We start from the raw sequence: 27,312 nt of genomic DNA on the forward strand, positions 1-27,312 counted from the left end.
AACTCAAATTGGGCTAGGGCTAATGGTTAACTACCAGCAGTTCAAATTACTTCAAGAGTCACTTTAAGTCTCTTAGGAATATTATTTTTTTAAGCCCAGTCCAAATAACTAAGTATTCCATAGGCACCATCATCCAACAATGTAGAGATATTAAAATATTTTCCTTCTGCTGTCTAGAAAGCTGCTAAAAACCACGCTGTTCTGATCTTCCCCTTTCTGGTTGTCAAGGGCAGTCACAGCGCCGAGATACCCCGGTTGGGGTGATTCATGAGCTCTATAAATGAAATAAATAAATAGATAGCACTTGATAATAGAAACAAATGATTATCGGTGTGACTCAGAGATTATTGATTACAAGCAAGCCAGAATTCCCCTGTCTTCTTCTCAGGAGATGATGGAACTTCATTTTGAGACTGGTTGCCATCAGCTTCAATCATATGGCAAGCATCACCTCAATATAGAAAAATCCCAGCCCTAATATGGTGCTCCTTTTCACTTTAAGTCAAAGGATTCCTTACAGCTCTCACTTGCATAGGTCCTTCATGGAATAATGGGTTCACTGAAATTTCAGATAAAGCGGATGACTAAACCTTATAATAATTTGAATAATGTCCTCTGAACTTTCTCTTCACTTCCATCTCTCTTGTAATCTATTTTCATTTAACAGTGCTAATTCCATAAGTTAACAAACTGAAGCGGGCATTGCAAATTATCCAATTCATCCTTGATTTTTTCTCTCAACCCACATCGAAAATCTTTGGTCTGAGTTAATTCGCCCACCAATTAATTAAAATGAGTCACCAAAGTCAAGGCATCCAGTCTACACTTGCACATAAGTTAGTTGCTGGGTAGTTTGATAATATGTGGCTATCTGCTAACTCACAATGTCAATTGATGTGTACCTGGGGGGGAGATTCACAAATATATTAGTGATTCGCAAAGTATGGCTCCTGACCTTCTCATGTTGCCCCCTGGACTTGGCTGCTGTTTACTGACTCAGCACTAACATTAAAAAGATGTTAAATAAACAGCAAGCATTTATTTAAAGGTTAGTTGCAGTTAAGGGAAGGATGTAACTAGGGCGTATTGCACGGCTTAGCTTTAGGAACAGCTTCATTTTTAAAGACAGCAAACGTGTAAAAATATGATAAAATCTCTATAAAATAGAAAAAGTATATTTAACTAACCTGCAGAACCATTTCACCTTACTAAATCAGATTATATCAGTGCATTCAGAAGTATTTTTATAAAAATACTAGTTTTCAAACATAAATTTAGAAAAAATCATGCTTCCCCTCCACAAGATAACAATGCCATTAATGATCAAACACAGAAGAAAGTTTTGTTCAGCATACATCCTGAAGTTATGTATTTCGAGGTCCTCTTAGATATGATAATGAAGGAAAAGAAAGGAAAGTGAAATGAAACAATTGCCTATGATCGCACTATTTGGCCAAGTAGGAAGCCGGGATTCATCCCACGTTTTCTTGTTCCACATTGTGCAATTCAATTCAACCACTAGATGTACATGCTTTTTTTCCCCTTCACCCACTTTACACCCTTTCCAACCACCACCCTGCTGGCATCAGTGAAGCCGTCAGTCACACCACAGACCAAACATTTTGGTCCCGAGAACATGTTTGTGAGTACCCATGACTTATATCTTCATCCCATCACAATGTACACCTGTGCGACAAACGCTAAATTCATGTATGTACATAATGTCTTCTGCTTTCTTAAAGTTACCACATTTAAAAAAATCACATATACTTGTTGCAGGTGATGTGATTGTGCCCTCTATCACCTTCTCCCAACCCTTGTCCAACAACCAACCATGCAGTCTCAACAGAAGCAAAACAGGACAGACAAATACATGAGCCATCAGTGAAAGTATTTTTTGCACCCGCAAGTCACACTTCAGATGTTATGCTCCTACTGGATGATCCAGTACTCCCCAGACGTAGTGTGCAAGATAATTGTAGCCTGTTGTGAGTTGCACAACCTCACCACACAACAGGACTTGCATGTTCACCTTACCCATAAGGTCTCATACAGGTTTCCATAGAGCAACTCAGAACAGAAGTAAGCGTTTGTAGGAGCATGGTGAGCTAGTGGCCTTACATTTCACCCAAGCTGCTATTTTGGTTGGTGCACTACTGTGTTTGGATAGTGCTGAGTCAATTGTGAGTGGTGGACTGTCACATCATCCACTTATACCACCCTGAGATACCTATGTTGGACTAACATGAGGTGAAATAGATGTGAATTTCTATATGTCACAGACAACCATAGCTATATGACTCATATTTATCATTATATTCTATCCTACAGCTATTTAAATCATTCACCCATACTTGAAATTTTCACTCAAATCAACAATCGCCATGTAGAGTTACGGAGGTTGGCACATGGCATATGTAAGTGAACATCGACACGTCTGCAGATACACATTTGTCCACTTTAATTATTTAAAAACTTGATAAATCCATGTTGTTTTCCGGTGCCATTATGATGGCATTTACAGGACCATATATGCTGTTCCCTTAACTCTGCTTAATTTTCTGCTTATTTCACTTATGTGATGGACTTCTCCACCTTTATTGGGTGGAGAACTCTCTAGTGGAAGTGAAGAACTACATAGTAGAGGCTGAGTTTTCCACAACAACAACAAACAGGAAGTGATATACAGACACAGGAAGTATTCCATTTCTAATCAGGGGTGCGCCCTGGAAAGCCAACATGGCAGATGCATAGCAGAGAGCTCTTGGTGTGGAGCTCTCACAACAGGTAATTTTTATACCCCATCCAGCCACATTGGTAGGACTGCTGGACTATAGCAGCCTTAGAGATGAGCAGAATTAAACCACTCAGAGCTGGCCCACATTCACCACAACCATTAGAGGATGTAGTTTTGCCTAGTACATCGGACAAGGAAACTGATGAACTAGATGGTGTTTTAAAAGCCAGAAAAAGGGTTAGGATTTCCCTGGAAATGAAAGTAGATGTGGTTGACATTGATATGATCCTTTTATGAGGCAATTACAAAAACATTGCAGAGTAAATAGTCCTGTAGTGAGAAGACATTGGAAGAGTTGCAGTCTGAACTTTAGACCTCCAACAACAGTGAGTTCACTTCCCTGAGGGTAGGGAGGAGGATGAGGAAGGAAGATCTCACTATAGCAACCTCGATGTAGCAGTGTTATCCAAAGGCTCTGATGGTCACAGCATGGTCACCTAGAAACCCGGTTCAAAGATTTTGTACCACACCAGGTCCTCACACCCTCCTTCCTCATAGAAAGGGACCTTCAGGTACTGGCTCGCTGCTCTCCCCCAAGTGCTCCTCTGAGGCCAATAGTCCCCAATCTGGGGCTATAAAGACTAGTACACAATTGTGAAAGCAGTGAGGTAGACATATCAACTTAAAAAACATTATTTTTCCAGACAACACGCTGGTGGTCCATCATCAGTTGGCCTTCTTTTCAGGAGTCAAAAGAAAATTGAGAGAGATGGGCTTTAAATATGCATTACTTTTCCCCTGGCAAATAAAGGTTATAATGGAACAAAAGACTTAGTTTTTCCTCGAACTGACAGAGGCCTGGGACTAGGTGGACCACCGAGGTACATCTTGCCAACCAGAAGCTGCCCACAAATGGTTATGACGACCACCCAGACAATGATAAAAACACCCCTAGAAACAGGCTGGGAATGTTTTGTCCTCTTCGGCAGCCCTGTCCCAGGAACAAGCCTGTGACAGTGAAAGGTCAGCCCTCGCTCTGGCAGCAACCTTCTGAGATCCACCACTTGCCACTTCAAGCTCCTCCACAGAGGAGTTGAAAGGAGAGGAGACCTCCTCACTTCTCCAGAATGTTATTGGATCCCCATCAAGAATTGCCCTACCAACTGCAGATGAACTCCTATAGTGACTGCTATCAACTTGTGCTACAGATGGGAGCCTCAATGCAGTGCATATACTCCTCTTGAGGATGCTTAGCATACCCTAACCTTCCTTAAAGGAGAAGGACAATCAGCTGCGGCTCGTGCAGGTAGGAGCGGCAGGGCAGTGTGACCGGGTGGGGTGGGGATTTTGACAGGCGACCACAAGGGAAAATTAATAATTTCCCCTTGTCGTTGTCTGTCGAAATCCCCACCCACCCAGCCCCACTGCCCTACCGCTTGTACCTGCACGCGCCGCAGCTGAGGACAATAAAGGGAGTAGGCTGCCCTTTTCCAACATTGAAGTCCCCTTGCGTACAAGTGTTAAGTCCACATCCCTACCCTCAATTTAGAACCTTATTTCCCTATCCTCACCTCCAAGAGCTAGAAGTGGGCTTGTCTGGCCCTGCAAACCTCTTCACTTTGCTTCCTCAACATCCCCTTCACTTTGGTGGTGAAGTGATCATTGCCATATTAGATCACAACCAGGCACTACCACCTATCAAAAGTCTGAAAGCTTCATTGCCAGCAGAAATACATCTCTTAACATAAGGAGTCCACACAGTTATGGAGGCTGCCCAACTAAATTGTCCGCAAGACGCTTGTTTAGTCTTAGATTTGGATAAGGCCTTCAACACCCTGATTTGGATTTAATTATTCCAAGTCTTGACTGAGTATGGCTTTGAAGCCCACACACTTTGGCTTATCCAATTACGCTATAAAGACCCAACAGTCGAGGTTCAGCTAAATAGGCTAGCATAAGCAGCAATTACAGTGGATAGAACCATTAGGCAGAGGTGTCCCCTCTCTCTCCTCCTCTTATTGGCCACGGAGTCATTACCTCTCTGAGCAAGAGTGTGGCTCATGGGAAATACCTTTGTTAGACCGAACACACAAAATTATGCTCTATGCAAACAACGTACTATTTTATCTGAAAGACTTGTCTAGGAGCCACTCTCCTAGTGCCTGACTGCTTGAAGAAGTTGGGGTGGTATCTGACATCTTGGTCAAATGGCGTAAGTCCTGCTTACACCCTTTAAATTGCATTGCCGCTCCAGTAAGGCATGACCTGGATAAAGCCCCTAAGAATTTGGGAGAACAGTTCTTTCCAGAATTTAGGCATCTTTATCTTTCACACTGATCTGGATCTATTAGCTGGCACGCTCACTAAGAAGGTAACTGCCATCAGGACCCAAGTGACCTTTTGGCAGCCACTTACCCTACTACTATTGATTATGGGGCACATGGGAATTTCCAAAATGGTGATACTGCCCCAACTTTAATACCACTTTCCTAACCTCCCGGTGTTGCTCCCCACAAGACTTTTCGTGAATTAGATAAGCTCTTGAGGTGCTCATCTGGTGTACCTCCCATTAAATGGTGGCTCTGCCTGAGTAGCAACTCTCAGTTGATTGAGGAGAGCTGGATGCCCCTAATTTTGCAAACAACTATCTGTCAGGATAGCTTCAATGGGTGACTCAATGTTAGCGAGGCAGTCACTGGAAGAAACAAGTGATTCTGCACAACCCAGCAGATGCACCTACATAGAAACGTTACTACACCCAGGACCTACGCTCCAACGAGATGTCTCACGCCTCCTGTTGGTGGCACTGCGCTGCTTTACCAGAGGTATAGTGAAACAAACTGGTCACCTAGATTCACAGGACTTACATTATTGGGATCAAGCAGGTATAATTACCCTGGGTGACCTCTTCCAGGACAAACAACTCCTGTCATTCCCTGCTATCACACAACAATTTGACCTCCATGAGAAGCATAGCCTTCAAAGCAAATGGGCTGTAACGAATAGCGAACCCACCATGCATACACTTACACATACCTTACACACCATTGGCCTTCTTGGTAGTTGGATAAACAAAGCCTTTTTATACCACAAACAGGTTTCACTGCAATCTACAGAGAACACCTGGGAAAGGGAGTTTGGCTGGTCCTTATATGATAAGGAATGGGTAGGATCACTAGAATACACCCAGATCTTCTCATACATTGGCAGACCTAAAATAATACATTTTTACTTACATAGAGCTTATCTCTCCCCTTAGCGAATTAGCTGAATTTTTCCTCGAGCAGACACTTCTTGTACAAAATGTGACATGCCAACAGTGAATCTGAGACACATACCCTGGGAGTGGCCCCACTTGAGACTGTACAAGAAAGAGGTGGCACGGCGACTGAGGTTAAAGGCTTGCAGAGAATAGACTCCTGGAATTCCAACCCCTTAGGTGTCTGCAAAAGACCAAATAAAGCCAAAACAATCATCCATTGGCTTGACTTTGTGCTGATTCAAGCTAAAAGAGCCATTATCATGAAATCCCACTCAAGTGTGTCATGCCACCAAACTAGTAATTTCAGGAAACGCAGAATCCGAAAGCACTGCCCATCATAGGGAGGAATCCAGAGACTGATTTAAAAAAAGTATGCAATTTCTGAGCCTTTTAGGGTGTGCTACACAATCCTTCTCCATTCTGTTGCTCCTTTTGTCTCAGAAACTCCCCAAATAGCTGATTATAGAGAAAAGCCGGCCTCCAGTTTCTAGCAGGAGGGATTGGAGGAGGCCAGCCAGATGGTTCTCCAATAGTATCCTCAGCTCTGTGGGGGACCAATAACACAGGTTGGTAAGATTGAATCTTGTAGGATATTGCCATATGCAGTGCACTAGATGTTCACACCTATAGAGCCAGGTCGTGCTGCAAGCTCTGAGAGAATCTCTGTTGCTGGTCATGCCTGAAGGCAGAGGAGGTACTGTGTGTCCAATTAACAGTACCCCAAGTTCTTACCACTACATAGAACTGTCCTAAGAGCAGCTCAGATGGCCCTGTATGCTCAGCTGGATGCCCACAAGCAGGATTTAGAGGGTAGTCATAGAATATAAAAAACATATTATTTAATCTGTATATTGGAAGTTTTGTACTGTAATATCTACTGTTTAATACAATAGTGTTGTAATGGTTGATGTTTCTTTTATTCTTTTTCAAATCTTCACATAGATTCAACATAGTTCATAACGAAATTGGAAGCCATACGATTGCAGCCAACCCATGTTTCGTCTTATGGTAATGCTATGCCAGCGACTACATCAGGGTTACAAAATTAAACAATAATCATTCCCAGGTCAGATATTGCAACTGTATGAGGTCCATACTCCACCACCGAATTGAGTGTTAATTCCTTATGGGATGGTTCAAGCTAAGAGTCAATTGCAAGACCAGAAAATGAGAGCAAACGTTCAATAAGGTCTGGAGCAGTGACAATGTTATAAGGTAATCCAAATAAGGATATCTAATAGTTATGCACCATGACATAAATCAAAATGTAATTCTTTCCACGCTAGGAGAGAGGTGTATAAGGTTGGAATAGTGATCCTACAGCATGATAGTCTTGAAACAGTCATGAACGTAAAATAAGATAAAATCAAGGAATAGCTCCATAGTGTAAGATCGTGAACCCAAGTGGGGATATATTAGCCATCACCAGTTGCAGACAGTGTACTCAGGCTGTAGTGATAACTCCGTAAAATAGATGCCCAATAGACTGGCTAACTAGAGAAAAACAAACAATTCACCCTAACTATATTTCTTCCAGAGTAAATCCAAATTCTGGGGATGTAGCATCTGTTCATAAATGTACATAAACACTAAGGGGCCGATTACGATCTCATCCGGAAAGCATTCTGACTGATACGGTTCCGGAATACTTTCTGAATGACTCAGATCGGAGGAGTCCAACTGAGCGATTTTGATGCATCTGGATGCTTCCGGATATGATTCGGTTGGACTCCCATTGACTTCAATGGGAGTCTGAGTTCCGAATAAGAACAAAGGCTCCCAATGAAGAAAGGGGTGCTGGGGAAAACCTTTCACCCTGTGGTAGGCACCCCATGGTGCTTGAAACACTGAGCATGTTTGGAAAGGTGGGTCCTTGGGTAATCCCTATGGACCTGATTCAGAGGGCCCCAGGTAAAGGGGTGCCTGCTACCAGCCCCCAAAGACAGAATCCGGCAGCCGATTCGTTCCGGAGGAACCAAATCGGAACGACTGTCCGAATCGGTCATCGTAATGGCTCGCATTGCAACCGAGTCCATAGAGCTTACAATTCGGCTCCGAAAGACGCTATCTATCCAAATGCCTTCCGGAACCGGCCTTTGGGACTGTGTACGGTTCGGTGGGAAACAAGGGTTCCACATCGGATTTGGCTTACCCGAATCCAATTCGGAGCCCTTCCGAACGTCATCGTAAACAACCCCTAAGTATATGTTCTAACACAGCCATAGCTAAGTTAAAGATACCATATGTAAATTTAACAAATTATGTAGCATATGTGCATATTTCCGCAAGTTCATGTTGTCGATGCTCCATATATTAGTTCTGTCTGTCAGCGTAAAAATATATAGATATTACTCTTAGTCCCAATAATTTATTAATCAGAAGGTCATGAAATGTACTGTTCCAACCTAACTATCATTAAGTAATTTATAAAATTAGTCCAGAATATATTTCCTATTGGAGACGGAACATCGTAACAGTATATAACTTATCCCATAGTGCTAGCACAGCTATTTAATCAACCGTTTATCATTAAAATAATAAATCATTCTAAAGTGCTAAATTGGACTAGTCGCATTGTCGTCCTGCATGCATATTAAACCTAAAGCTCCTAATTTAAAGCCCGACCACATGCGATATGTTTCAAAGTAAAAACTATACTAAAGTAAAATATATTCCCAGATGAGGTAGACATATAATAAACCCTCGAAATATTAGCCAAAGACTGTTAAAGATATTTAAATATTCATAGACTAAGATGGTACAGATATCTAAGCTTACCTCAATAGTAAATTTCAGCACGACGGAGAGTATTCCGCCCGCTCAATCTTGACGTTCAGCATACGTGTCATCTTGGAGTGGCGATTTATATTAAGCCATAGTTACTGAGATGGATAATGTACTAAATAGGTCATGTCGACCTTGCTGCCATCTAGACATAGTATTTGCCCAACTAAATTATTATTGTCACAATATATATCCTGTCCCATGATATTGACACAACATTGTAATCATCGGTGTCTCACCTACAGAATAATATATCGCTGTAAGTAAGGCTTAATTGGACCATTCGCGTTGACGTATTACAAATATTTTAAACCTAAAAAAAAAACGGAGTTACAGTACGACCTAGCGAAGTGCTTCAAAATGTTAGACTATCTTAAAACAATGTATATTCACAGAAGAGATAGGCATAAATAGCCCCATATGTTATTAGCCTTGGCGTTCATCTTACACGCCATCTTGAAGTGGTTGATTGTTCTATGCCCCTGTTATTGAGATGAAAAAGGGACTAAATAGGTCATGTATGCCTCGCCGACATCTTGGCGTAGCATGTGCTCAACTATATTATTATTGCCACATAAAAATAAAGATGGAGGCACAGTCGAAAATTGAAAAACGTACTCCATGTTTAAATAGGGGAATAGTATAAGTCAGTTTACGCCAAATACAATCATCTGAGTGTAAACATCCTCATAGTATCATGAGAACATAATCAGTTAGATCTTATGCCAGAATAAAAATTTTCATCATATGGCACTAAATTGCTTTCTCATCGCCACGAAGTCTAAATAACCAATTCAGCCAGGAGTAATAAGAAAAAGAAAACAGTTGTATAGAAGATAGGTGAATAGATCTCAGTGCAATCAAGTTCCTAGAAAATATTGAAGGTCATGATCATAATTCAAACCTGACTCCACCGCATGCAGTTTCATGATCCACCGTGCTGCACAGTGGCGCAAACTTAGTTCATGGTTCCCCCACTCACATTTCTACTGCCTGCTTCAATCCCATGGAACCTAAAGCCAGGGGTCGCCCCACTGCTTTTTCACAGTGCGAGAAAGCCAAATCATAAAATGGTAATAACTTTTGGTTATTACCATTTTATGTTTCTTTACGCATTGTGAGCGGGTGGATGGGCGGAGCTGCCCGGGCAGGGCATGAGTGGTTTGCCCACACCTGTGTGAACAAAGACTGTTTGGTTGGCCCTCTTGGGCCACCCAAACCAGTCATGCGCACTCTGCACTTCTCCATGTAGGCTGCGTTGTAGCCTACATGGAGAACAGGCCATCCCCTACAGCCCTTGGGAGGGGAGGGAGGCAGGAAAGCAGGAGCAGTGAAGACGCGGGACCCGGCGCGGTGGAAAAGTACGTTTCAATTATAATTTTCTTTAAATTATTGACCCACCCTCCCCACGCGACCCCTCTCTCCGTGCCCCCACGTTCACCCCCTACCCGTGAGTCATGCCGGCCCCTACTGCCTAAAGCTATGATGTTCATCTTGAGCCTCACATTCTTTTGCATGAGCCGCCACGGGATGTCTTTCGCAAAAGAAACAATTGATGGACGGAATGCAGGACAATGCAAACCTTCACCCCCCGTCACAAGGATCTGGGTTAAATCCATCATTCTTTTGCTCACCACACCACCCCAGTTTGGACCCAGCCATATGCAAATCAGTCTTGACCCTGTTCCTTGTGGGAACAATCAGGCCCGGACTGCCAAGCCATGTCCTCCCTGGACCGGAAACAAGCATCCTGGGACCGGTTTCAGGTCATCACCCTTCATTAGCCAAGCTAGCTTGAATCCAGTGGTGTAGTGAGCACGGGACCCTTGTCTGAGCATACCCTTCCCACTTATGGCGATATATGCAAAAGAAACAATTGATGGACGGAATGCTTGACAATGCAACCATTCACCCCCAGTCACAAGGATCGGGGTTAAATCTATCATTCTTTTGCTCACCACACCACCCCAGTTTGGACCCAGCCATATGCAAATCAGTCTTGACCCTGTTCCTTGTGGGAACAGTCAAGCCCGAACTGCCAAGTCAGGTCCTCCCTGGACCAGAAACAAGCATCCTGAGCTTAGGCCCAGATCCCTGTACTGGGGTGAATGTATGACATTGTTCTGCATTCTGTCCATCAATTGTTCTTTTTGCATTTGTCACCTGAGTGGTACGAATATGCCCAGACGTGGGTCCGGTGCTCTCCATGCCACTGGAGTCAAGCTATCCTGGCTGATATGGGGTGAAACCCCGAAACCGGTCCTAGGATGCTTGTTTCCAGTCCAGGGAGGACCTGGCCTGCAGTTCATGCTGGATTGTTCCCATGAGGCAATGGGGCAAGACTGGTTTGCATATGCCTGGGTTCAAACTGGAATGGCATAGTGAGCAAAAAGACTATGGATTTAGGCCCAGATCTCTGTACTGGGGAGAATGTATGACATTGTTCTGAATTCTGTCCATCAATTGTTCTTTTTGCATTTGTCACCCTGAGTGGTACGGGTATGCCCAGATGTGGGTCCCGTGCTCTCCATGCCACTGAAGCCAAGCTATCCTGGCTGATGAGGGGTGAAACCCCAAAACCGGTCCTAGGATGCTTGTTACCAGTCCAGGGTGGACCTGTCCTGCAGTTCGGGCTGGACTGTTCCCATGAAGCACAGGGTCAAGACTGATTTGCATGTGGCTGGGTTCAAACTGGAATGGCATGGTGAGCAAAAACACGATGGATTTAGGGCCAGATCTCTGTACTGGGGGGAATGTATGACATTGTTCTGCATTCTGTCCATCAATTGTTCTTTTTGCATGAGATGTCTTTCAGCACATTGTTTTAAGGCTCTGAAATGTTCAGAAATGTGTTCCTTGAGTGATTTATTCATACTACCAACATAGATTTTATCACATTTACAGATAAGGATATATACAACATACTTAGTGGTATAGTCAATATGCATATTTATCTTATATTCTCTCATGTCATTGTAAGAAAATGTCTTGATGCCATTTCCTGCAAGCCTATATATATTACAGTGTCTACACTTGTATGAACCTATAGTTTTCTTGTGTAACCATGTCACAGGTGTCTCAAGCTTAGGGTAACTGGGGCTAATGATATCTCATATAGTGTGTCCTCTTCTATATGTAATGCCAGGCGACTTTGTAAGAAATGGTCGTAATGTTTGATCCGTCGTCAGTAGTAATCAGTGTGTCTTGGTATATTGTACAGCTTGTATGAATATGGATGATAGTTGGTAATTAGCCGTCTAGGTGCTTTGTTTCCACTTTTGGGTCTCTGTACATCCCTTAATGTATTCATACATCCCAGAGCACTGGTCTTATTGCTTGCTTTCAAAATGCCGTTCTCGTCATAACCACGCACCCTGAGCCTGTTTCCAATGTCGTCGATGTTCTCTAAGAAATCATTGTCATTGCTACAATTACGCCTAGCTCTGAGCATCTCCCCATATGGTATTGAGTTCACTTGGCACCTGTGGTGGGAGCTACTTGCATAAAGTAGTGTGTTACAGGCTGTGGCCTTTCTATACATTCTGCTTTCAAGTTTGTCTCCATTTATGTTTCTGATTCAGAAACACAATCGTCTCTTGGCTGTGTTGTCCATCTTTAATGACATTGTTAGGATTGTCATTCATAAATGTAAAAAATTCCATCAGTTCCCCTTGACTCCCGGTCCATATCATTAGGTAGTCATGAATGTATTGACCCCAATAGTGTATGTGTTCATTCCACTTAGCCCCCGGTAGGCCCCAGACATGCACTGTCTCAAACCATCCCATAAAAAGGTTGGCAAAAGACAGCGCGAATCTGGAGCCCATCGCGGTCCTACATTCCTGTTTGAACCACATATCTTCAAACAGAAAAACATTGGTCTCAAGTATCATTTTTGATATTTCTATTATCATTTTAGAGTGATCCAAAAATTCTATTGATCTCTTGTATAGAAAACACTTCAAGGCCGTAATACCATGTTGGTGAAGAATATTAGTGTAGAGTGAGACCACATCCATGGTCAGTAGGGTCATAGTATTCTCCCACGTCACATCATTGATTATATTCCATAATTGTTTGGTGTCCCTGATATGTGATGGGAGATTGGATGTAAAAGGTCGCAAAAAGATGCCCACGAACTCTGACAGTCTCTCATTCGGGCCCCCAATGCCCAATATAATAGGTCTCCCAGGCGGGAAACCCATGCTTTTGTGTATTTTAGGTAATGTGTAGATGCAGGGGAATCTTGGGGGTTCCACTCTAAAATACACATATTCCTCCTCATCAAGTAGCCTCAATCCATGCCACCGTTTATGGTTAGTATTGATTCTATTGGAAACTTCTGGGATCGGTTTATAATCTAATTTCAAATAACAGGTAACATCATTAAGTTGTCTAAGAATTTCTTCTTCATATTTGCCTTTGTCCATTACCACTATATTATCCCCCCTTGTCTGCTTCTCTGATTATTAAACTACTGTCCATTCTTAATTCCTGTAGTGCTAAGTATTCTTGTGTAGTGATGTTGCTCCGCTGTTGACCCACCCTTTTGTAAATTATCCTGCTATTCCAATAATCTATTTCTTTTATGACTATTCTGTAAAAAAAAGGTCGATAATTTTGCCATTCAACAGTTGTGGGGTCCAAGGTTTGCTTAATAGTCCTCTGCTCTCACTCAAGTCAGTACATAATTCTAACTCTTGTAATACATTGTGAATTGTGACTGGGTTGTCCTCACACTCAGTAATTGATAATAGCGTAGTAATATCGTGCACATCTTGTATTGAAATGTTGCCCACCACATTACTTTGTTTATGCATTTTCTTCCATTCCAATTTATTTGAAAATAATTTATTTAGCTTAAGCAGTCGCGTCCGGCATGACTCGCGGGTTTAGGTTGCTCGAGGTGGGGGGTGTTAATTTAAATTTTCCTGCTGCTCTCCTGCCTCCGGCAGGAACAGGAAGCAGCCACTGGCAGCCTCCCTCCCCTCCCCATAGCCAATGAGAACGGTGCAATGGTAATGTTGTGTTTGGTGAGGATGGCGCCTATGGGGAGGCCATTTTCCCCATGCAGGCTACATGCAGCCCACATGGAGAAAAGGGAGAGTGCGCATGACCAGTCAGGGCCCGCTACATTGCGCTAGCCACTCCTCCCCTGCCCTCGAACACGACCGAACAACCTAACCCTTCTTCTGCTTTCACGCAATGCGAGAAGCAGAAACATAAAATGGTAATTTTACCATTTTATTTTTCTGCTTCTCGCATTGCGAGAAAGCAGTGGGGCGACGCTCTCCGACCTAATGGAGGAGTCGCAGATGAGCTTAAGTTGTCTCACAAATATGTAAACATTAATTTTGATATAAACAACATCATGAGTAGTCATAGGGCGAAAACTCATACCTCTTTTAAGTCAAGGCTACTGAGAAGAACTATGATATTCTAAAGGAAGTACTAATAAGATATGACGAGGACATAAAAAAAAAGGAAGGCGAGAAAGTTGAAAAGGGACGAAATTGATTATTGAAGTGGCAGAGTGCTCACATTCGCCAAACGTTTTGATCACTTAGTCAAAAAGGACTTGAATCAAGGAAGGAACAAATCTTTATCTATCAGTGACAGGAGTGCTACCTCATCCAGTAACATTTCGAGTAGTGGAGAAGAGGATGCAGGAGAAGGTCATTCTAACACAGTCACAGGGTTTACACTCGGATGATTGTGTTTGACATAATTTGATTTATACTACTCCCCTATCTAAACATGGTGTAAGTCTTTCAATTTTTGAACGTGCCTCCATTTTTATTTTTATGTAGCAATAATAATATAGTTCAGTGCATGCTACGCCGAGATGATGGCGAGGCCGACATGACCTATTTAGTCCCTTTGTCATCTCAATAACGGGGCGTAAAACAATCAGCCACTCCAAGATGGCGTGTATGCTGAACGTCATGGCTAATAACATATGGGGCTATTTATGCCTACCTCTTCTGTGAATATACATCATTTTGAGATAGTCTATCATTTTGAAGCACTTCCCTAGGTCATACTTTAACTCCAGGGTTTTTTAGGTTGAAATATTTGTAATATGACAACGTTACCAGTCCGATTTAGCCTTACTTTAGAGTGATATATTATTATGTAGGTGAGACACGGATGATTTAGCACTATTGTACAACATATTATTTAAGTGATACACAGATGATTACATTGCCGTGCTAGCACTATGGGATAAGTTATATACTGTTATGATGTTCAGGCTCCGACAGGAAATATACTCTGGATTATTTTTATAAATCACTTAATGATAATTAGGTTGAAACAGTACGTTTCTGATTAATAGATTATTGGGACTATAATCTATTATATCTATGTATTTTTACGCTGACAGACAGAATAATATATGGAGCATCGACTACATGAACTTGCGGAAATACCCACATACGGTACATCATTTGTTACCGGATATATTGGGTAAGATTTGTGTACTGGTTTAAATTTAGATATGGTATCTTTCACTGAGATATGGATGTGTTAGAACGTATACATTGGGGCTGATTCTAATGTCGTTCGGAAAGCATTCCGAGTGAATCGGTTCCGGAATGCTTTCCGAACGATTGGGGAAGTCCGACCAAGTGATTTGGATGCATCCAGATGCTTCTGGATAAAAGTCGGTCGGACTCCCATTGACTTCTATGGGAGCCTGTGTTCCAGACGTGAACACAGGCTCCCATTGAAGAAAGGGGTGGCTGGGGAAAACCGTGCACCCTGTGGTGGGCACCCCATGGTGCCTGCCACACTGTGCATGGTGGAGAGAGGGGACCTATAGGTACACCAACAGGCCCAATTCAGAGGGCCGCGGGTGAAGGGGGGCCTGCTATGGACCCCAATGACCAATTCCGCCAGCCGATTAGTTCAGAAGTAACCGACTCAGACCGTCTGTCCGAATCGGTCATCGTACTCACTCAACCGAGTCAATAGAGTTGTACGATTTGGCTCCGAAAGATGCAGCCTGTCCGAATGCCTTTCAGAACTGATTCAGACAGATGTTACGGTTTCCTGGCATCGAAATTGGTCGTTGGGAAGTGTGTACGATTCGGCCGGAAACAAGGGTTCCAGATCGGATTCGGCAAACCAAAATCCGATTCGGAGCCCTTTCGAACGACATCGGAATCGACCCCTTAGTGTTATACGTACATTTAGGGAAAGATGGTGCATCTCCAGAGTTTGGAATTACCATGGAAGAAGTATAGCTAGAGTGAGTTGTTTGTTTTTCTCTAGTTAGCCCGTTTATTGGGCATCTATTTTACAGAGTTATCACTACGGCCTATACTGTCTGCAACTGGTGGTGGCTAATATATCCCCTCTTGGGTTCACGATGGATCTTCTTCTTGATTTTATCTTATTTTACGTTCATGACTGTTTCGAGACTAGCATGCTTTAGGATCACTATTCCAACCTTATACACCTCTCTCCTAGTGTGGAAAGATATACATTTTGATTTATGTCATGGTGCATAACTATTAGATATCCTTATTTGCATTACTTTATAAGATTGTCACTGCACCAGACCTTTATCTGGTCTTGCAATTGACATCCCATATGGCATTAGCACTCACTTCGGTGGTGAGTATGGACCTCATACAGTTGCAATATCTGACCTTGGAATGATTACTGTTGAATTTTTGTAGCCCTGATGAAGTCGCTGATATAGCACTACCATAAGACGAGACACTTGATGGCTGCAACCGTATTGCTTCTTATTTTGTTATGAACTATTCTGAATCTAAGTGAAGATTTGAAAAAGAATAAAAGAAACATCAACCATTACAACACAATATGGACTATCGAATTTCTTTGATATGTCTTCTTGGTGCTCGGTTCTAATTTAAGTTTGCTACTTGGTGAGTACTTCGTGCCTCACAGTTTGGAGGGGCTGGGTGGACTCTTTACTTGGTTCCTGGAGCACCTAGTATGAACACTATGTTTTGGACACAACCATACTCTGTTTTGCGCAACTGTTAACCCAGTCACTGTTGTGTTTGTATAAAAATCTAATGTTTAATGTTCTCTGTATTATGTGCTGTCTTGTAAAATGTGTAGTTCTATCAATGTTATTAATATCATAATATATTACTAGTTAATCACATAAATATTTGTATTTTTTATTCATTAAGTTATATGCTGCTGCACAAACACTTAGCTTTGAAAAGTCAACTGTGATTTTCCCAAAATGTTGAAATCACCATTTTCATAAGGGCTTATGGACTCAAAATGCAACTAAATACACATAACAAATAAAATCTAGGTTCATTCTGTCATGTCAAACACACATCACAAAATGTGAAACATGATATTGACCATTTTGACATTGCACCACAAACTAAATGGTCATTGACAAGACATGTACATACAATGTACACTTAGAAGTATCCACCATCACCTGTCCATTTAATAGTCATTCATGCTGCAAGTTGGACTTGGCCCTTTTTGCGGGGTTATCCCCAAACATTTTGCTTTCTTCCTCCAATTGTTTCTGACCTGTTTTTATTGACTTTAGGACTCTGGCCACCTAACCACTATTAACCAGTGCTAACGTGCATATGTTCTCTGTCTAAATTGTATTGATGATTGGTTTATCCATGATTGGTATATTTGATTTACTAGCAAGTCCCTAGTAAAGTGCGCCGGATGTGCCCAGGGCCTGTAAATCAAATGCTACTAGTGGACCTGCAACACTGATTGTGCCACCCACATGCAGGGCTGGCTTTAGTGCTGGCGGCGCCCAGTGCGACAATCTTTGTTAGTGCCCCCCAATGACCACCTCCGTCACAGACTCCCTCACTACCACCGTTTAACATCGCCCCTCATATCCATAACCACTTTCTCTCAGATGCATTAAATTAGTTTTATAGCGACACCCATACCAGTGTAGGGTGTCATTTTACATCACACACACATGCAGACAATCATACATGTGTAGAACAGTTTATAGGACATGTTACATAAGGCACAGGATTATGAGGTGTAAGAGTCACCTGTCATCCAGGCAGTACAGTTTAACTGTGCTTGGTCTGGAGAAGCACAAACTAAGAATTTTAAAACTTAACACCATGGTTGGGGGGGTTCTTTTTAAGAATAAGAATTAATTTCTACTCAAATAAACCCTTTTTGCAACATTAGGATAATGAAAAACTGGGGGGAGGGAATCAGAAAGCTCTAATCTATACCTTGCAGTTACCATGAAGCTCTTTGATGACAGTTATTGGCTGACTGCTCGATCACAGAATTTTAACTTATAAAATGCAAGCAACAAAATGATTCCTCTAACAAAAGCAATTACCACTGGCCTATTTATATTATATGCACTCTGTGATCTGCAGGGTACACTTTCTTTGCAGCAGGCACATTAACCCTCCCTGCTACCTTACAATTAGTTAAAAATTCCACTAGACAAAACTTCCATCTCGATCCAGGAAGAACATTAATCACCTGGAGTTATCTTGACGTTTTTATGGTTTCCTGAAAATTGCTCGAGTCCGGAACGCAGCAACAGGTGCTTTTAAAACCTAATATACAAGCAAACACGACGCCCCCACCCGAAGTCAGCGCTCGGTGCGGTGGCACCGATGGCACCGCCCTAGAGCCGGCCTTGCCCACATCAGTAGCCCTGCACACATGCCTCAGACCTGCCACTGCAGTGTCTATGTGTACGGTTTAAGCTGCTATTTCGACCTGGCAAGTGCACCCACTTGCCAGGCCCAAACCTTCCCTTTTACTACATGTAAATCACCCCTAAAGTAGGCACAATGCAGCCCCATGCAAAGGATGCTGTTTATTTAAAAGGTGGGATATTTACTGGTGTTTTTTACATGTCCTAATAGTGAAATAATGCTAATTCCGTTTTTCACAATTGCAAGGACAATCTCCCCCATAGGGTAACATAGGGAATGCCTTGAAATATCTTTTAAGTGTAATTTCCCATTGGGAGCAGATGGAAATTTGTAATGTGGATTCTCTGAACTCACAATTTAAAAATATATCTTTTGGTGACGTTGTTTTTTAAATTGTGTGTTTGAAAATGCCTCTTTTAGAAAGTGGGAATTTTCTTGCTTAACTATTCTGTGCCTCTGTCTGTCTTTAGAAGACATGTCTGTGTTGGCTGACAGTTGGGCTCTTGTGCATTCACTTTAGACAGTCACACCAAGGGAGCAGAGGTGTGCCCTGCATATCCTGATGGGCCATCACCATGCTGATGGGTCTTCCTGAGCTAGAGTGGTGACAAAACTGTTTCCGCCCCCCTGTAGTGTGTCTGGAGCCAAGTCAGAGAAAGGCAGGGTCTTGTGCAGTACAAAAACTTTCCTTTGGTGTTTGCCTACTTCAAAGGCAGAAAGGGGTATAAGTATTGGACCTCTGACACCCCAAAATCAGAAAGCTTCTGGACAGATGACATTCTGCCAGGAAGAAGATCTGGATGCTGTAGGAGGGACTGCCACTCTGCCTGTTGCTTTGTTGTGCTGGCCTGCTGCTTGCTGCTTCTGTCCTGGGAGGGAAAGGACTGGACTTTGCTTTCTACTTCCTGTTTACAAGGTTCCCCATGGGCTTGTGCGCGCTTGCCTCCTGCTAAGAAATCTCAGCGCCAGCAAAGACTTCACCTGCAGTATCCCTGAACTCCACTGCTGGGAGTTCTGACCTGCCAAGTGGTGCAGATTTCAGTTCTAGGCCCTTGGATGTTGTTTCTGCTGCAAAGATGTACTTGGAAGCATCAAAACTGATGCATCGCCCTTTCAGTGGCTGTTTTTTCAATGGAGCACCACCGAGCCGGAGAAATTTCCATGAACCGCTGCCATGTGGCCGAAGGAATCATCACCGCACCTGCCTGCGGACGCAGAAACTACCACAGCCTGAGTTCAGTGCACCTTGTCTCTGAGGTCCGAGACCACTCCACTAAATCTGATGCAGGCCCCGCTGAATCGACGCATTGTGGGACTGCCGCTGAAGAAGCTGCATGCCAACCCAGCAAAACAACACACGGCAAAGGGGCAGTACTCCTCATCACAGCTCTTCAACTCTTCTCCTTGGCAGAGGTTCCTCTTGATACAGAAGTTTTTTAAAAGTCTGGTGTTTTCAGGCCAATACTTATACCCCTTTTGACCTTTGAAATAGGCATTCTTCAAAGGATTTTCTTTGTAGTGCACAAGTTTTTGCCCTGCAAAGCCTTAATGCACAGCTCATCAGAGCTGATGCAAAGTAACGCAAAGCCCGGCAAAGCCTCACGGCATAGCTTCATCACAGCCGACAACGGATGACATGATGCCTTGCAAACCAGACCTCAGTGGGCAAAACTTGGTCCTCTGCCCGGCCTGTTCACCAACGTGGTTGGCCTGAATTTGCGACTTTGTTCTGGTCCAGAGCGACCAAATACCCTCAGTTGTGAGTATGGACCTCATACAGTTGCAATATCTGACCTAGGATTAATTACTGTTTAATTTTGTAGCCCTGATGAAGTCGCTGATATACCACTACCATAAGACGAAACACTTGATGGCTGCAACCGTATTGCTTCTTATTTTGTCATGAACTATTCTGAATCTACTTGAAGATTTGAAAAAGAATAAAAGAAACATCAACCATTACAACGCAATATGGACTATTGAATTTCTTTGATATGTCTTCCTGGTGCTCGGTTCTAATTTAAGTTTGCTACTTGGTGAGTACTTCGTGCCTCACAGTTTGGAGGGGCTGGGTGAACTCTTTACTTGGTTCCTGGAGCACCTAATATGAACACTTTATTTTGGACACAACCGTACTCTGTTTTGCGAACTGTTAACCCAGCCACTGTTTTGTTTGTATAAAAATCTAATGTTTAATGTTCTCTGTATTATGTGCTGTCTTGTAAAATGTGTAGTTATATGAATGTTATTAATATCATAATATATTACTTGTTAATCACATAAATATTTGTATATTTTATTCATTGAGTTATATGCTGCTACACAGACACTTAGCTTTGAAAAGCCAAGTGTTTTTAATCCAAAAATGCTGAAATCACCATTTTCATAAGGGCTTATGGACTCAAAATGCAATTAAATACACATAACAAATAAAATCTAGGTTCATTCTGTCATGTCAAACACACATCACAAACTGTGAAACACGATATTGACCATTTTGACATTGTACTATAAACTAAATGGTCATAGACAAGCCATGTACATACAATGTACGATTAGAAGTATCCACCATCACCTGTCCATTTAATAGTCATTCATGCTGCAAGTTGGACTTGGCCCTTTTTGCGGGGTTATCCCCAAACATTTTGCTTTCTTCCTCCAATTGTTTCTGACCTGTTTTTGTTGTCTTTAGGACTCTGGCCACTTTACCACTACTAACCAGTGCTAACGTGCATATGTTCTCTGTCTAAATTGTATTGATGATTGGTTTATCCATGATTGGTATATTTGATTTACTAGTAAGTCCCTAGTAAAGTGCATCGGGTGTGCCCAGGGCCTGTAAATCAAATGCTACTAGTGGGCCTGGATCACTGATCGTGCCACCCACATGCAGGGCTGGCTTTAGTGCTGGCGGCACCCAGTGCGATGTTTGTTGGCGCCCCCCAATGACCACCTCTGTCACAGACTCCCTCACTACCACCCTTTAACAGTGCCCCTTATATCCATAACCACTTTCTCTCAGATGCATTAACTTAGTTTTATAGCGCCACCTGTACCAGTGTAGGGTGTCATTTTACATCACACACATATGCAGACAATCATACATGTGTAGAACAGTGTATAGGAAATGTTACATAAGGCACAGGATTATGAGGTGTAAGAGTCACCTGTCATCCAGGCAGTACAGTTCAAGTGTGCTTTGTCTGGAGAAGCAAAAACTAAGAATTTAAAACTTAACATCATGGTTGGGGGTTCTTTTTAATAAGAAGAATTAATTTCTACTCAAATAAACCCTTTTTGCAACATCAGGATAATGAAAAACTGGGGGGGGAGGTCAGAAAGCTCCAATCTATACTTTGCAGTTACCATGAAGCTCTTTGATGACAGTTATTGGCTGACTGCTCGGTCATAGAATTTTAACTTATAAAATGCAAGTAACAAAATGATTTCTCTAACAAAAGAACTAACCACTGGCCTATTTATATCATATGCACTCTGTGATCTGCACGGTACACTTTTGTTGCAGTAGGCACATTAACCCTCTCTGCTACCTTACAATTAGTCAAAAATTCAACTAGACAAAACTTCCGTCTGGATCAAGGAAGAACATTAATCACCTGGAGTTATCTTGACGTATTTATGGTTTCCTGAAAATTGCTTGAGTCCGGAATGCAGCAATAGGTGCTTTTAAAACCTAATATACGAGCAAACACGGCGCCCCCACCCGAAGTCAGTGCCCGGTGCGGTGGCACCGATCGTACCGCCCTAGAGCCGGCCTTGCCCACATGAGTAGCCCTGCAAACATGCCTCAGACCTGCCACTGCAGTGTCTATGTGTGCGGTTTAAGCTGCCATTTCGACCTGGTGCACCCACATGCCAGGCCCAAACCTTCCTTTTACTACATGTAAGTCACCCCTAAGTAGGCACAAGGCAGCCCCATGGACAGGGTGATGTGTATTTAAAAGGTGGGACATTTACTGGTGTTTTTTACATGTCCCAATAATGAAATACTGCTAATTCCATTTTTCATAATTACAAGTACTCTCTCCCCCATAGGGTAACATGGAGAATGCCTGGAAATATCTTTTGAGTGTAATTTCCCATTGGGAGCAGATGGAAATTTGTAATGTTTATTCTCTGAAATCACAATATAAAAATATATCTTTTGGTGACGTTGGTTTTTAAATTGTGTGTTTGAAAATGCCTCTTTTAGAAAGTGGGAATTTTCTTGCTTAACTATTCTGTACCTCTGTCTGTCTTTAGAAGACATGTCTGTGTTGGCTGACAGTTGGGCTCTTGGGCATTCACTCTAGACCAGTGGTTCCCAAACTTTTGACTCCTGAGGATCCCCATTGACGCAGAACTGGAAGTCGGGGACCCCAAGCAATTTGTATGATTTAAATTTCAAACTTTAAAAGAGTAATTAAAAAAAATAAACACACTTGTGCACACAAAAGAAATACTCAAATTACTAAGGATTTGAGTATTTTATATTGAAAGAGTTTGTAAAAATCGGAAATTTTTAATGGGAAGGTTGGTGCTGCATCTCCGTGATTAACTTTTAAATGGTTAGTTTTATTTCGCAGTACAAGGCTCCTGCCAGGAAACCCAAAGCAGCCCTGGCAAATGTTTTCAGACCAGTCCCCATACAGTGCACACCAAGTGCAGTGAGTGAGCCTGACCACTACAAGGGGGCTTTAGGAGGCTCTCCCCAACAAGAAAATTTAGGATACAATGGTGCGTTCTACAACACATTAATCATTATATATTGTATTAGCTTATAAAGAATAGTAAATGATGACCTTACTATGCACCAGGATACAACAATCTTTGTTGGGGTTCTTCAATGATTCACTTATTATCACCCTTCAACAGTGCCTCTCATTTCTCCATAGCACATCTGTCACATGTATTTCATTTGTTTAATAGCATCTCTCATACCATTGTAGGATGTCAGAGTACTTTACATCACACACATATAGAGACAATGAATCATAGTTGTAAATCAGTGTACAGAAAATGTTACATGAGGCAAAGGGGACTACAAGGTGTAGGATTCACATGTCTTTCATACTGGTAGGCATTTTTAAAGAGGGCTTGGTCTGTAAAAGCACAAACTCAGGATTCAGAAAATAACACAGTGGTTAGCATTGACTAAAAATAAAAATGTATTTCCTCCCAAATAAACCCCTTTAGCAGCATCAGGATAATGAAAGACTGTGAAAAAACATAAGTTACTAACTTGTACCATGCAGTGTGTAAGCAGCTCCTTGATGACAGTTTATAGGTCACTGTGCTAGGTTATGATTGTCTCTTTTGAGCTGCAGAGTAACAAAAGAATCTCTGTGACAAAAGCAGTAACCCACTGACCTATGCACATAAAATACAGTTTTTTAAAATGCATGGCACGCGTTCTTTGCAGCAGGCATATTAACACTCTGTGCTACATTAGATAAATCAAACCTGCCACTGGACAAAACTCATCTCTCTCCAGCAGGTACATTAATCACTGGTGTTATCTTGACACTTTTATTGTTGCTCGAAAACTGCTAATTCTACAAGGAACTTTGCAGTGCTTTTAAAACTGTTGCCTGCGGACCCCCTGGGAATGTGTCACGGACCCCTGGGGGTCCACGGACCCCAGTTTAGGAAACACTGCTCTAGACAGTCACACCAAGGGAGCTGAGGTGTGCCCTGCATATCCTGATGGGCCATCACCATGCTGATGGGTCTTCCTGAGCGGTGACAAAACTGTTTCCGCCCCCTGTAGTGTGTCTGGAGCCAAGTCAGAGAAAGGCAGTGTCTTGTGCAGTACAAAAACTTTCCTTTGGTGTTTGCCTACTTCAAAGGCAGAAAGGGGTATAAGTATTGGACCTCTGACACCCCAAAATCAGAAAGCTTCTGGACAGATGACATTCTGCCAGGAAGAAGATCTGGATGCTGTAGGAGGGACTGCCACTCTGCCTGTTGCTTTGTTGTGCTGGCCTGCTGCTTGCTGCTTCTGTCCTGGGAGGGAAAGGACTGGACTTTGCTTTCTACTTCCTGTTTACAAGGTTCCCCATGGGCTTGTGCGCGCTTGCCTCCTGCTAAGAAATCTCAGCGCCAGCAAAGACTTCACCTGCAGTATCCCTGAACTCCACTGCTGGGAGTTCTGACCTGCCAAGTGGTGCAAATTTCAGTTCTAGGCTCTTGGATGTTGTTCCTGCTGCAAAGCTGTACTTGGAAGCATCAAAACTGATGCATCGCCCTTCCAGTGGGTGTTTTCTCAACACAGCACCACTGTGCCGGAGAAATTTCCATGCACCGCTGCCATGCGGCCGAAGGAATCGTCACTGCGCCTGCCTGCGGACGCAGAAACTACCACAGTCTAAGTTCAGTGCACCTTGTCGCTGAGGTCTGAGACCACTCCACTAAATCTGATGAAGGCCCTGCTGAATGAACGCATTGTGGGACTGCCGCTGAAGAAACTGCATGCCAACCCAGCAAAACAACACACGGCAAAGGGGCAGTACTCTTTCTCACAGCTCTTCAACTCTTCTCCTTGGCAGAGGTTCCTCTTGATGCTGAAGTGTTTTAAAATTCAGGGGTTTTAAGCCCTTTTGACCTTTGAAATAGGCATTCTTCAAAGGATTGTGTTTGTAGTGCACACGTTTTTGCCCTGCAAAGCCTTGCTGCACAGCTCATCAGAGCCGATGCAAAGTGACGCAAAGCCCGGCAAAGCCTCACGGCATAGCTTCATCACAGCCGACACCGGATGACATGATGCCTTGCAAACCAGACCTCAGTGGGCGAAACTTGGTCCTCTGCCCGGCCTCTGCCCGGCCTGTTCTCCATCGTGGTTGGCCTGAATTTGTGACTATGTTATGGTCCAGAGCGACCAAATAACCTCAGTTGGCACCTTGCACCTTTCGGCGACACTTTTATCTAAATCTTTAAAACTGCATATCTCCAGTTCTACTGATTGGGGTTTTGTTGTTTCGTCTCAAATCATTTTTAAAATGTAATTAATTTTTTATAATTGGTGTGGGATTTTTCTTGTGTTGTGTTTTCACCTTATTACTGTTTGTGTGCTGCATAAATACCTTGCACATTGCCTCTAAGCTAAGCCTGATTTTTTTGACTAGCTGCCAGAGGCTTAAGCACAGGTTAATTTAGTAACTTTTTGTGTTTCACCCTGACAAGGATTGTGGCTGCTGATTCGAAATCGAGACTGACAGACTCGCGGTCGGCAGTTCCGCCCACCTGATTCCGATGGGACCGAATACTGTTCGGTCGGATTCCCATTATTCCCAATGGGAGCTTGTGTTCTGCCTGACAACCAGCCATAACACAGGCTCCTATGGGGAAATGGGGTGTGTGTTTAAAACCCTGCACCGAGTCATGGGCACCCCATTTTTCCAGCCACACAGTGCAAGGTTTTACAGGGGGGTACCTTAGGTACACCCTCACCCCCCAACGGGAGGCAGCTAAATGAAGGGGGCCCTGTCCGACAGCCTTTTTTTCGTGTCGGAAAAGCCGGCACAGAAAGGCTGTTGGAAACCGACATCATAATCCAGAGAACAGAAACGCTGTCCATAGTGGTGTACGATGCAGTTCCGACAAGCACGGATACTCTAAGAGCCGGTCGGAACTGAATCGGACTGACTGTGCGGCTCACGTTCCGACCGCTAACATCATAATCGGTCGGTCGGGTATGTAGACCAACCGAGTCGGTCAGAAGGGCTCTGACGCGGTAGATGAAATTCCAACTGTCGGGGGGAGGCTTTCTGCCCATCATCGTAATTGGCCCCATAATGGTGGGATAGGTGATGACAAAAGTGGTGTTTGTGTGAGAATAATTCAGAGAATGGTGGATGATTTGCCCATGGGGTGATGGTTCCTGTCCACACCCACAGGGGGTGGGGGATCATCTGTGTGCCTGGATATGCAGTTTCTGAGGTCATATATGTTATATATATTCAAAATACTAGAGAAATCCCTGTTTACCACATAACATACTGAATGTCAAAATACTATTTTGCATGAAAAGGACAAATTTAGCCGATTCTGTTCCTCTTTTGTTTAAATACTTTTTATAACTAATTCACAGGGCAACAGCTTGCCATAAACCATATGTGCAGATGTGCATAGTGTTATTTGGTATCATGACCCAATGGATGGATGGATGGATGGATGGATGGATGGATGGATGGATGGATGGATGAATGGATGGATGGATGGATGGATGGACGGATGGACAGACGGACGGACGGATGGACGGACGATTGGATGGAGGGACAATTCAAGATTTCAACTTACAAGTAAAATTCAGATTTAAAGGAAATCTTGCGGAGAAATTTGCATACATCCCTATATAATGTATTTTACTGTAATAAGCAATAATGTTTTAACTCATCTTCCTATCTTGCATTTAACCCTCAAACCATACATTCACATTGAAAGTGGTCTAGCATGTCTGTTCTGCCTTGACTGACCCGCTGTTTTTGTCTAGGAACGCTGTGGCTTTAATCTTTCTCTTTCTAACGTACTTACAAGATGTATCTACTTCATTGTGTCTGAACAAAGCAACATACAAGCATGTCCACAATAAATCACCTTTTTCGACAACTTTTGTCTTCTTCTGTACTTTGTGTTTTCAACAGAGCTGTGCAATTTCTAATACATCAGTTTATGTTGCTTATCAAATAGGTTATAGTTATGTGGGAAATGACAGGTTTGTATATCTATATTGAAAATAGAATTGACAAATAAAACTATTATTACTATACCAATCCATTAAGGTGATCATTCTTAATTAGATCACAGCTAATTGACTAATAATTACTAAATATTGTTACACCACGTCTCATTTCTCATGCACA

The sequence above is a fragment of the Triturus cristatus genome, chromosome 6 (genome assembly GCF_964204655.1).
Source record: "Triturus cristatus chromosome 6, aTriCri1.1, whole genome shotgun sequence".
Taxonomy (NCBI): Eukaryota; Metazoa; Chordata; class Amphibia; order Caudata; family Salamandridae; genus Triturus; species Triturus cristatus.